This window comes from Peromyscus eremicus, chromosome 15, assembly GCF_949786415.1.
Source record: "Peromyscus eremicus chromosome 15, PerEre_H2_v1, whole genome shotgun sequence".
NCBI lineage: Eukaryota > Metazoa > Chordata > Mammalia > Rodentia > Cricetidae > Peromyscus > Peromyscus eremicus.
In genome coordinates, this window is record NC_081431.1 from 30,150,513 (window position 1) to 30,164,411 (window position 13,899).

Sequence of the window (13,899 nt, forward strand, 5' to 3'; positions counted from 1 at the left end):
AAAAGCCCGTGATATTGGAGGACATTACATTGAATGGTATTAGCCAGATCCAATAAAATAAACACTGAACATTCTCTTTCCTATATGGAATCTATAAAAGGTTGCCCTGAATGTAGTATAGTGGTTACTAGAATCTGGAAAGGGTGAGGGAGAGAAGGGATAGAAAGGTTTGGACAGTGAATACTATAACACAGCTAAATAGAAGGGATGGTATGATGTTTCATAGCACAGTAGGGTGACCAAAGTTCTCAGTAACCTACTACAGACTTTGTAGGGTTCTAGAAAAGATCTCAATAGCTACAAATAGAAGAAAGTCAAAGAGAAGGAAATCATAATTAACCTGACTCAATCACAGCACTTTCTATGAATGTGTTAAAACTAAGGTAGCTTAATATGTACAATTACTACATGTTAAAAAAATAATGCTTAATTTAAAATATATAATACTATAGTAATCAAAAGAGCATGACATTGGCATAAAAACAGACATATACATGAATGGAAAAGAATGAAGTACCCAGAAGTAAATAAATGATTTATAGTAAGAGAAAAAAAGTACCCAGAAATAAACTGATGATGTACAGTCAAGTAATTTTTAGTGGAAGCCAAGAACACACAATGAATAAAGTACAGTTTCTTGGGTGGTGCTGGAAAACTAGATATCCCCAGGCAGAAGAATGAAATTGGACCTATTTTATATTACTCACAAAACTGGCTCAAAATGGATTGGATACTTAAATATAAGGCTGAAACCACCACAATTTCTTTGAAAAAGATGTAAGATAAATTGGCCTTAACAAAACCTTTTTTGATATAACATCCAATTTTCAGGACACAAAAGCAAAACTAAACAAGTTGAAGAGCATTAAAGTTTCTGTTTAACAAATGTTTCTGCCAGCAAAGTGGTATGCAGTAAACAGAATGGCAGAAAATATTTGCAAGCCAAATACCAATAAGGGGTCCATATTCAAAATACATGGAAAACTTATACAACTCAAAGGCAAAGTAAGTCATTATCCAATTAAAACTAAGCAAAGTACCTGAATAGACATTTTACCGAAGAAGATATACAAATGGCCCCCTTAAAGGGTGCTCAGCATGACTCACCAGGGAAATGCTAGGAATACACCAATAACCGTGGGGTACTGTAGTCCACATTCTGAGCAGAACACTGTAGAAGCCACATTGACTAACCAGAAGTCAAAGGAAAGATCACATGAAGAATAACCAAGAAGCCATGAGGAATGATGAAATTTAGTTTAGCTTATAATAATGGCTCAACTTGGGAAATGAGACTATTAAAATGGACATGTTCTCTCTCTCTCTCTCTCTCTCTCTCTCTCTCTCTCTCTCTCTCTCTCTCTCTCTCTTTCTCTCTCTCTCTCTCTCTCACACACACACACACACATACACTTTAAAAAAACTTTTTGCAGGGTTAGGGATCAAATTCAAGATGTCACTCCTGCTTGGCAACCATTCTACCACTGAAACACATTCCTAGCCATGAAATGGGACCTAACCCTTGTTTTTGTAGACTTGAGGATGGCCATATGCAGGGCAATTGAGTTTATTTTGGAGGACACAAAATAGTACCAATAGATAAAATTACAGGGAGGCATTTCACCTCAGTATGAAAGAATTCTTCATTAAGAGTCGGAGTGGCTTGAAATCCAGCATGGGATAGCATGAAGTAGAGTGATGTTGGAGATACTCAAGCAGGCCACCAATCCTGCTCTACAGAGGATTTCTACATTGACTAGCACAATGGAGCAGATACTCTCTGGATGTCTCACTCACACTAATGTCAGAGTCATCAGAACTAGAAGGGAAAATAGAAAGTGAAGTCCAGCCCAGGTGGCCATCACATCATCGAACTTGGTGGCTATCAGGCCAAATGCTGTGTGAAGTTCTGGAGTCCTTGGGCCCACTCTTGTCTCATCCTCCTTTTTAAGGCAATAAGCAAACTGTCATTTCCATACAGCTTCATGTATAATTATTAAGTATGTATTTTATAATTTTTCCGCCATATGTTACGTGTACTGCTCTTATAATTTATTCATTCATGCAAGAAGACTTCATTGAGCCCTTGAGTAAAATAAAAACAAATGAACAAACCACACTAGACTCTCTATTTAGGTTTGTTTCTTGATTTCCCTCCTCTAGATAAACTTTTATGTATATGCTCACGGCACAACATGCTTTGGAAAGCTTTTTCTAGCAATATCTGAACAGCGCTTTGTTGGCATACCAATTGAGGATGGTTAAACTTATCATTGTAATTTATAAGCAATTACATTTCTACTCTGTGCATTAATTACTTTTCTCATTGTTTGGTCAAACTGCAAAGCAACTTCGGGGAGGGTGGGTTTATTACTTAGGTTCGTGCTATGAGGAGATACAGTCCACCACAGCAGGAGTGTGAGGTGGCTGGTAACACGGCTTCCAGTCAGGAAACACGCAGAAATGGATATTGTGGTCAGTGTCCTTTTTCTTTTTGTCCTTTTCATTCATTCTTGGAACCCAGCCCACAGGTTGGCATCTGCCACACCCAATGTGGGTCTTCTCTCCTCAGTTACAATTCTCTAGAAATGTCCTCACAGAACACATCCAGAGCTACGTCTCCACGGTGATTCAGAATCCAGTCAAGCTTAAAATCAAGGTTAACCACTACAGTCTATTTCTACACCCGTTAAAACTTCTAATTGTGACTGTCTTGATCAACTGTCTACTAAAGGTGATTCTCTTCCTTCAACCCTCGTGATGCCCAGCCTCCATTTAGCAGCCAGACAAAAATGGCTCTGGTCTGCATCTGCTTGAGCCAGACAGCTCCTAGTCTGTTAGGGGGACTCTGACTTCCTCTGTAACCCCTGGGTGTCTCCATTCTTGTCTGTGAGAGCAATGTAATAATGGCAATGACAATGTAGTAATGAGAAACGGGATTACACCGGTGATCGAGTGAACCGAACTTGGGGGGTGCCTTCAGAATGAGTGAATAGTGTTCGCTGATGCTCGGTGTAGCTGTATCGTCAGACCCCTTCACTAGACAGTGCCTTACCTACAGAAGACACCCCATAACAGCATACGGAGTTATTAATAAATCGGCATAGGAAGCACGAGTCCTGTCCTCAAGGAGCTCACAATCTGTGGAAGAAGCATAGCTTCTGCAGCTTTGAAAATGACTTATTCTCCTGGGGAAATTCAGAGAGTAAACCACAAAGCTGCAAAATTGCCTCTAAAACATGTCTGCACCACCACCTGCCTACACACACACACACACACACACACACACACACACCGAATGTCCTTCCTGACACACTGTATTTGTTTGGTGCTTGTTCAGAAGAGTTAATGATTGCCATGTCTGGGAAAGGCCAAAGATGAGTTCTGCAGACCAAGCCTCAAGTTCACCAAACCTACCCCACCTGAAGAAGGCAAGTCACTGATGAGGGTCTTATGACTTACTCTTGTGAGGGTCTCATGAGAGTCACCTACCATCTGCTCAAATCACACAGCAGAATGGCTCCTTCCTGCCAAGCCACACTTTGTGCCCTCAGTGATGAGATGCTGGTAAATATCTCTCTTAGTCTGGTCCCTTATCTGACGATGTTTAAAGTCCTCCGTCAATTAGTACCTTCTGGAAATATCCCTCTCCCTAACATATATACCACTTAACCCCATTGTAGACAGGGGAGTGCTCCTGGCTAGGGAGTGTGATAAGTAACGGTTAGGGCCACTTCCAAGGCAAACATGTTTTCCTGGGGGTTGGATCTTTGATATGACAAGGTTTTGGGAAGTAGAAGAAAGATCCCTTCCATTCCATACAGGACAAAGTTATTTGTGGTTAGGATTTAATTCACCAGTTATCAATGTGGAGGCATAGGGATACTGCTCTGTGGTGGAGCACTTGTGTAGCATGCACAAGGTCCTGGGTTCAATACCTGGTATTGAAGGAACAGAAGAAGGGACGGAGATGGTTGTTAATGGAGAGTGAGAAAGAGCTCCCAGCTACCAGTGGAGGAAACATCATCCATCTGGGGGCATAAAGAAATCACAGGGGATGCCGGTTACAAACAAGGATGCCTGCGCTCTCTGCACCCAAACGCTCAGATTCAAAACATCCAGAAATCAGTGCCATGGATATGGCTCCAAGGAGATCTTTCTTTCTAGACAGGTTTGTACATCGAGATGGAGGCGGCGCGCTGGCCATCACAAATCTATCAGCATCCTCTGAGCTGAGACAGACAGTAATTTCCCCTGGGCCTCAGCGGCGAGCAGTGCAGCGGTGGCGGAAGCAGGACCTGGGTGTGCTTATCCGAAGGCCGGATGACATGGCATTTGATTGTTTTCTACAGCATTGCTCCCAGGGGCCGGAAGGCTATGGCCAATTTTCTTTGATGTGACACTGAAGAGATTTCCCACTTCACGGCTGCCTTTCTCAGAGCTGAGTCAAAGCTGCACAGGCGCCAGGTAACACATCTAATGCGGAACTGCGTTCTAAGTAGAACGTGCCGGGGCATCCAGAGTTCAAGGGCGTTTTGAAGGTCACAGCTTAAATGGGACTCTGACTCAAACTCCTCCCTCCCTCCCAACTGTCCTTCCGTGTGGGGATGTCTTGGGACCCTCCCTTCTAATTCATTCCCAGGGTTCATTCCCAGCAGTGGAATAAACAAGACGTTGGGTTAGGGTTTGAAGAAGAGAAGCTTTGATACAGCCATCGCATAAGATGCCAGAGAAGCTAGACAGCAAGGGTAGGGGGATGGGAGGGGGTGAGGAGGTGGAGGGGGTCAGGCTGCAGGCTCATGCTGCGTCTCAGTGCGGTGTTCTGAGACCCCACCACAGTTCTGCCATGCTAGTTTCTAGGTATTTCAGTGCCTCGTTCAGAGTGTATAACGCCAGGAAGGCCGGACACCCTTGGGATGGATGCTAACTTTCCTCTGTTCCTCCTTTTCTCCAGGGTCCTGGGGACTCTTTCTTACTGCAATCCTCTTGGGCCAGCTCCCGGAACTCAGAGAGGTGATGCCCAAACACTAGATGAAACTGTTTTAAGAACTGTAGTCATTAGTCTGAGAAACATTCGCTTTACAGGGACCTTTAAGATCCAGAGAGAAGCCTTCAGGATTTGGAGAAATTAATGTCGGTCCTAGTGAGGAAGAGAAGGACACCTGACAGGCCAGCTGTTTCCATCCAGGGAGAAAGAGAAGCAGAACACGTGACGACAGCCTAAGGCTAGCATCCGCTCCCTTTGGTGTCTGACACAGCCATTCGGAAACACTGCCACCTCCCTGCTTCTCTTCATGGACTCCGAGGCCTGGAGCATCATGGAAATTTACTGCGCCCATGGAAAAGTTCCAAGAATGCAAACTGCAAGAGTTGTATCTGAGCTGGGCTGCTGGGCACTTGTCTGGCCATCTGAAAAGGAAAGGCTTGCAAATTAAATGACAAATGTCAGTTAGGGCCCCGGGAAATAATTTAACATACATATGGGGGGGCAGTAGGGGTTGCTTCATATGATAGAGCATCTGTAAAAGCCTTGGTATGAGTCTAACACATACCAAGTTCTAGAAAATGCTGGTCCTCTTGTAACTGGTGTTTACTGATTAAAAGGGGATACGAACAGAGCTTCTGTGGGCCAAGTAACACGTTGTTCCTTCACTTAGGTTCTGGCTGAAGAGGCGTGTTCAATTTGTGAAAAATCCTCAATCTGTATTCATAGGATCCCCACACTTTTATTTATGCACTGAGTTTAAATTAAAAGTTGTTAAGTTTGTATGGGCTAGAGAGAGCGCGCTCTTCCGTTAAAGGTGCTTGCTGTACAATCATGGGGACCGGAGTTCAGATCCCGAGCACCCATGTGATAAGCTGGGCATCCCATGCATGCCTGTAACTCCACCTCCGAAGGGAATGGAGCCAAGAGAATCATTCATTAGGGCTTTCTGGCTGCTAGGGTCGGGGAGAAACCTTGCCTCAAAGGAACAAGCAGAGAGTAATAGAAGAGGATGCCTGATCCATGCATGCATACAGGTACCTCTACCTTCCCCATACATATGCTCCCACACAGAAATCCATACACAAATAAATAAATAGATATTCTAAAGTAATTAAATTTTAAAAAATACTGCCTATCACAAGTAAGTGATTAGTTCATTAAATCAGGTCTGTCTCTGCTTGAGTTAATTAAAATATTTGAAATTTCTAAATTTTAATATTTTTCAAATACTCATAATTTGACATTTCTTTTTATGTGAACATACTTACACAGATAAGATTGGAGACAATTTCCCAAGCTTATTATATATAATATACATTATATGTATTTATATTATATATTGTATATTATTTATTATATGTTATATTATATATGTTAATATTTTGAATGAATGGCTTTTACCTTTTTCATTTTCCCTCTTTCAGCCCTAGTCAATATGGCTTATGAATTTCTTTAGCAAGTAAGTATAAATAAAAGCAAGGAATCAGCCTGGCGGTGGTGGCACATACCTTTGATTCCAGCAGCACCCGGAAGACAGAGCCAGGCAGATCTCTGTGAGTTCAAGGCTAGCCTAGTCTACAGAGTGAGATCCAGGACAGGCACCAAAACTATACAGAGAAACCCTGTCTTGAAAAAAAAACAAAACAAAACAACAAAAAAAGGCAAGGAATCAAAGAATATACAGATATATACACATACACACATATACATATATATAATATATTACAACATCTATTCCTCCTTGATAACACATTATAAGTTTAATAATTTAAGTTTTTGAACTTTGTGTATGTGTTTCCTATCTGCCTCTCCTGCTTGCTATGTGCCATGAGAGGCACACAGGGCATTCTCATTCCTTATATTCCCTGTAACCAATAGGGTGCTTAGTTCGCAGGCAAATAGTCAATATTTGTTGAATGAACAAAGGAAGAAGGTGAATGGATGACTGAATGTGAAGTCTAGCATTTGTTTTAGTTGAGCAAATTCTTTGACCAAGCCCTCGATAAGACAGAAGCTCATGTCCCCACTGCCATAAAGAATCCATGATAATAATGTAAAGAAACAAAAAGGCCTTTCAAGGAGTTGCTCAAGTTCTTTATTGTGTAAATTGTTCAAATAAATGTCAGAGAGCTTTGTCCTTATTTTTATTACAGAAAATTTTTCATCGTAGAAGCACCTTAAAAAGAGGTTCTCTTCATTTTTAAACGTATTAATCTTCCCATTCATACCCAAGAAATCTTTATGATAAAGTCATAAAGGACCCAAGGGAGAAATAAATGAAATATATAAGTTAAAAGCTGAGTGACTAATAGTAATAAAAAAAGAAATCGCCTATGCCAAGGACAGAGAAACTACAACAGTAAGCGCAAAACCAAAAGAAGAGAAGGGCGTTGTGTCAAAACCTACAGGTACTTCAACAAGAAATGACAGCCTGGAGAGAAAAATTATCCTGCGTGTGAGGAGGGAGAAGCGCAGAGCCCACTGGGGAAGGCTGCTCAGGTGAGGATCTGAGCAAGGCTGGGCTTGAAGCCGAGAAATTCTACCTTCCCAGCTGCAGCCCCACCCCACACCACACCACCACCCCCACACACACATATTCCCACGTTCTCACCCACCAACAGATTTCCAGTCTTGCCATTGGCCCGCCTCCCCCCACTCCCCACAGAACGGTATTGCCAACACCCCTCCAGGAAGCAGCTCTTAATTTTGGACATTTTCTCTCTTCAGTCCTCTGTCAGAACATCATAGGCTTGGGTCTCATTTCGTTAGAACCCAAACTCTTTGTTCCTCTTACGATTTTACTCATACACTGTTCTTCATCTTTGAGTAACGAGGTTACAGAAGTAGAATTCCCTGGCCACGCTAGTCATTTGTTTAAAGTGTACAGGTCAGGGACTTTAGTATATTATATCTACATGATCATCACCATAATCGGTTCTAGAATAGACCCACGGCCCTGGAAATAAGTTTGATTACCCAGATCTAAGCAACCACTCCCCTGGTTTCTGGCTCTAGAGACACTTTCTACAACTGGAACAACATAGTACGTGGTTTATCATGTTTGGCGTCTTCCTCTAAGACGGAAGCTTTCAATGTTTATCCCTGTTACAGTAGGAATCAGGGTCAGTATCTCCTTCCTTATTTCTGAATAATACTTCATTGTATGAATAGCCAGCATTATATTTACTGATTCCTCAGATGATGGATGTTTGGTTTATTCCTACTTCTTGGCCATGATGAATAACGTTATTGGCTGGTCACAAAGTGTTTAGTGTTCTTTCATGGCGTGTTAGAACCAGAAGTGTAGCAGTCGTCTGGTATAATCCCTGTATAACTCTTAACTCTTTTTTTAACAAGCCTTTAAAATTGTGGTTAGCTTCATTTCAGGGACTCCAAAAATGGAAAACTATCCTGTGAAGTAGAAAACATATAAATTCCTGCAAAACTCACTATTCCATTCCAGAACAGGACTGTCACAACTTCTGTGCGTTCATACATGGAACTAACTGCCCTGTTGTGTCTGGACACCATTGTTTCACTGTAGTTGTTCACTGCCTCAGGCTCTTAAAGTCTTTCTGGCCCCTCTTCCACAAGCCTCAGGAGGAAGGGTTGGATATAGCTGTCCTGCTTAGGGCTATTAACCTTCTGGAATTCCACTTCCTCATCTACATAATTGGAATATCAGTCCACTTTACCTCATAGGTCTTGCGGGCCACAAGAAAATATTATAGAGATTCAGCTGTGTATTAAAGCTATACTTTGACCAACCAAGAATATTTGGTGTTATACAGCCTTAATATTCAGCTGCGCCTTACTATGAATTTCTTGTGGGCCCATATATTACTAGACCATTTGGCAAACAGTTCAGCTTCTCAGATCTGCTGAACCTCTAGGTAACTAAGTCCCCCCACCACCACCACCACTCATTGTGCAAATGAAACTCAGACCATCCCCTTCCTTCAGGTCTAGGGGCATGGCAGAGAGATTGACTGAGGACAATAGGGCATTTGCATAACCAGGTGCAGTAAGGACTGGAGCAGAATTCCAGAGGCAGACACAGAACCACATGGCCAGAGAAAAGAGAGGAAGACAGAGAGTCTGTAGAGGGTAAAGCAGAGCTCTTGTAGAGTTTATCAGGGCCAGGGGTAGGGAGCCAGGAAGGATAGATGGAGGACGAAGGAACAGAGGATGAAGATCAGGTCAAAGGCTTACTAAAACTATGAGGACAGGAAAACTGGGCACAGAGAAGAGCTGAGTGTGAAGACAGAGCTGAAGCTGTATCGATAGAATCTTGTCATAGAGGAATAAATTAAATGGACATAAAAGCATAGTGTACATAGATTCCTTTCCGTCAGATACCCCAGGCCTGATGCAGCGTCCTCCTCAGGACTGTGGGAAGAATTCTCTCAGGGCTGGAACTTGGGAAAATTCTGTTATCTTTACATAGGTAGCTGTGAGAAATAGATAAACCAAAAGCACCAAAATGGTTAATATTCCCCATCATTGGCAAGAAGCTATCACATGCCCTCCTGTGAGCTATCAGTGCTAGTTATCACAATGTCAGGTCTCTTTCTTTCCAAGGTACCAACACTGTTCTGTAGAGTGAATTCTAATTGCTCTTAATAAAAACCCAGAGTCAGATGTCAGGGTAAATGCTGAAAGATCAGAGAAGTAAAGGAGCCAAACATTAGAGAGACTTCTCACCTCTGCCAAATCCTCAGACCGAAAGGGCCAAGCTCCTGTCTCGACCCCACCTTATCTCTTTCTCTCTCTGCCCAGCCAAATCACTTCCTGTTTTCTTCTCCAAAGTGCTGGGATTAAAGGTGAGTGCCTCCCAAGTACTGGGATCAAAGGCATGAGATCCCAAGTGCTGGGATTAAACGTGTGTGCCACCACTGCATGGCCTCTAGTGACTAGCTCTGCACTCTGATCTCCAGGCAAGCTTTATTTGTTAGAACACAAACAAAATATCACCACACTGTTCCCACATCAGATTACACATACATTCCGCATATTTCAGGAAATAATATTGAGCACCATTAATTTTCCCAGATATGTTATATCGGCATGTAAACACTGTTAGTTATTTAGCGGCTCTCTTACCCTGCGAGGAAATGTCACAAAACACGACAGAATCCACTAACAAGAGTTTTATTAAGATGAAAGAGACAGATGAGTGCTCAGGCTTGTGGAGAGACACGTGTGTGGAGAAGAAGAAGGAGGAGAAGGAGGAGGAGGAGAAAAGGAAGCCGGGAATATGGCGCCGGCTTATAAAGGCTAGGTGGCACATGCGTAAACAGGTCGATGTGGCTACTCCACTCGTGCACAGATCATATGGTTGCATTGTGCGCTCTTACACAACCATGCATGTCCTGGTCACACGAGATGCCTTGGCCCGGAAATGGCTATTTTGACCCGGAACTGGCTAGGCAGAAGTGTCTAGATCCGCCGGACATGCACAACCATGGGGGTATGTTGTGGGTCTATCATCCACGACCTTCATTAAACTAACATTCTGGGGGGGGGAATGTCTTCCCATATGCTAGCAAATATCATAATCAAATGATCTTTATTTAAGAAGAAAGTTTAAGTTAGTAATGACTACTAAAGAAGAATTATTATAACCAAATAAAAGCAGTATGGTTAGGATACCACACAGAAAGCAAATTTTCCTTTGAAGGGAGGTATCTAATGAAATTGTTCTCTTTTAACATCCCTGGACATTCCTAGTAGTACTGGTAGCTGAAATGGATCTCTGCTGACTGTAGATGCAATCCTCCACAGTGTGCCTGTCAATCATAGCCTTTGAATGTCTTCTCCCAGTGAATTTCTATGCCAGTGTGTCTACATACAAGTGAGTCTGGGATTTATTAGCCGCACTGGGCTCTTATCAACAGAGGACAAGAAATCCCCCATGGACCCAAAGCAGCCATTTGATTCACATTTGGGGCTTCAGTAACAAGAACACTTGGATGGATAAGGCCTCGGGGGACAAAGAAAACAAAAATAGAAAGGAAAACCAACTATGTAAGAAACAAGATCACCAAGCAAATGAGGACAAGGTCTGTTCCTAGTCCCTTTCTCAAGCACACAGATTTCTATCTGTTTGCCCCCTTGCCTCTTTCATGGAACTTTCCTCATTCCCGTGGGGTTCTGGAAACTGAGCTAAGTTTTCTCCAAGACAATGTCTCCATGGAGACAGAGAAAGTTCTGGGACACATGAACATCTAAGAATTGACTCCTACAACTTCTGTAGGCAGCTTAGCCAGAAACAGGGTCAGTCCAGTGTCCACTTGCGAAGATTAGTTAGGACAAGAGTTTCTCAGACATGATGACATGCATCTCATGATCCATTTGTCAGACATGAAGACGGGCACTTTCGGTCTGTGGGGGGGAATCCACATCTGGTTCCACCTTCAAGAAAGTCCTTACGTGTGGAAACTGGTTCTGAGAAGCAGAAGTCAGAGAGGTAGAGGATTCTCTGTGTCATTTTAGAAGGAAACCAGAGAGGAGAGTATGAGGGCTCCACAAGTCTCTCACTGCTTTCTACACAGTTTCTGGGGGGTGAAACAGCAAGTACCCCTCACTCCAGTCTCTTTTGGGGGAATCTGAAAAACAATAGCTGTACCTAGAGCTTGCTGTGCCGGCAGCATGTAGGATGGACTTCAAAGCCTGGAGAACTGGTGACCTAACATGTGAAAGGGACAAGCGACTCTGGGCCTTTTCTAACAGATGGGCCTTTCCATTTCACAGAGTCAGCCTTGGAGATCAGGGAGAGCGGGAAAACTAATATCTCACATTTGTTCAGCACTGGGCACTTCCTAAAAGTCTCTGTCCACTTTTAAACCCAATTATGGAGCCCCTGATGGAAGTTGAGCCATCTATTGGGCACTTTGAATCCACTAATTTATTGTAATTTTGATAGTTACTATGTTAGCTGATTATTGTCAGAACCGAATTGGAAATTGATAGCTTACTCCAAGTTCAAACATCTAGAAAATGGTAACAGGATTACATTGCTGATTCTATGACGTCTCTGTTCAATGTGTTTCTCTATTTAGAATGAACATCATTAACAGTCTCATACTACAGCCTAAGGAAAGGGTGAAAAGAATTTACATTGGTCTTATGGGCTGAACTATTTCCTGGACTATTTGTCATGGACTCCAAATTTGTCCCTCTAAACGTGTGTATTGAAATTCTAGTATCCAGGATTTGAGAATGTGGCTGTACTTGGATATGGAGCCTTTAAATAGGCAATTAAAATGAATTGAGGTCATATAAGTTGGTTCTAATCAAATGTTTTTGTATTTGGAATCTGTATAAGGAACAAGACAACACACAGTCCAAAGGGTGGCCATGTCCACACATAGTGAGAAGGTAGACATTTGCAAGCTAAAGTGAGATCCCTCAGAAGGGACCAAACCGGTTGGCTGGTAATTCGTGGCTCTCTGGCCTCTTGAACTATGGGACAATAAACTGAAGGTACCCAGTCTGCAATATTTTGTTTTAACAACGTTGGCAAAGTATTGCTCTGCTCATTTTACTTTTCTGCTGCCATGGTAACTATGATGTCCACTTTCAAGGTGAGTGAAGGTAAAGGAAGCCAAGGAACAGGAGAGGGCCACTCCCACAGAGTCTGCATTCTCTGCCTTTTACGCCCCACCTGGCCTCTCAGGCCACACTGTTTCTAACCCTGAAAGATCTTCATATAGGATTCCAAGGCCCCAGGCTCGGAGACTCCCACCAGAAAGGGGTATTCAAAGAGAGCGTCAGCACGCAGCACATGGAATTGCAAAGGAAATTCCGCCCGAGTCAGAGGAGTTGTCACTTGTGACTGCAGTATTTGCAGAGAACCTCTTAGGAGAACAGCTTCCCAGCCTTGGCCTCCAAGCCACACGGTCTTGTTTTGGTTTTGTCTTGTTTTGCTTTGTTGTTCTCTTTCAGGAGACAGGGTTTCTCTATGTAGCACAAGCTGGCCAGAAACTTAACGTAGATCCTGCTGATTCGGAACTCTGAGCAATCTTCCAGCTTCCACTTCCTGAGTATGGGGATTACAGGCAAGCTCCACCATGAACAGCTCAAGGAGTGTGTGTGTGTGTGTGTGTGTGTGTGTGTGTGTCTGTCTGTCTGTCTGTCTGTCTGTCTGTGTCTCAGTGTCTGTGTCTGTGTGTCTGTGTCTCAGTACCTGTGTGTGCATGTGTGTGTGAGAGTATGTGTGTGTGTCTGTGTGTGTGCGAGGAGTGTCTGTGTGTGTGTCTGTGTCTGTGTATGAGAGAATAAGTCTGTATGTGTGTGTACGTGTGAGTGTGTCTGTGTGTGAGTGTGTGTCTATGTGTGTGAGTGTGTCTGTATGTGAGTGTGTGTGTGTGTGTGTGTGTGTGTGTGTGCGTGTGTATTGCTGTACAGGAGACTGAACCCACAGTCTAATGCCTATTAGACAAGCCCTCTAACCCTGAACTACATCTCTGGCCCCCAGCTAAAGAACTTTTCTTAGCGGGAGCCTTGCTCACATTTTCTGGGTTCACAGGACACAAGAGCTGATAATGAATTTTCAGCTGGCCTCTCTCCCAGAGCACTCCGCATCCCTTCATCTCCTCAACAGCAGTACAGTGGGGAAACATGCTTCATTTGCAAACTACATGATTCAAATGTGCAAAACTGAAAATGTGAGGTCTTTTACTCCTCAATGACTCCACTCTATTTCGGGCACCGACTTCGTTCCTGGTGGCGGAAAACTTGATCTAGTCAAGTGAGATAAAAACAGTAGTCATATTCAAATATGGTCATTTCCATACCCCTACTCCTCAAGGAGCATCAAGGTTTGGGGGGATTGCTGAGAAATAGATGATCTGGAGTGAAGCAGGCCTGTGGTGGCTTTCCTTCCTCTATCATAGACATCTGTAGCCACT

At 43.0% G+C, this 13,899-nt stretch overlaps 1 long non-coding RNA gene across 1 annotated transcript; it reads left to right on the plus strand.

The window, feature by feature from the left end:
* Window positions 1-11,195: 11,195 nt before the first annotated feature.
* LOC131925170 (uncharacterized) lies at window positions 11,196-12,271 on the plus strand. Its single transcript, XR_009383167.1, has 2 exons — window positions 11,196-11,456; window positions 12,049-12,271. It is a non-coding gene; the product is annotated as an uncharacterized LOC131925170 (long non-coding RNA).
* Window positions 12,272-13,899: the final 1,628 nt, after the last annotated feature.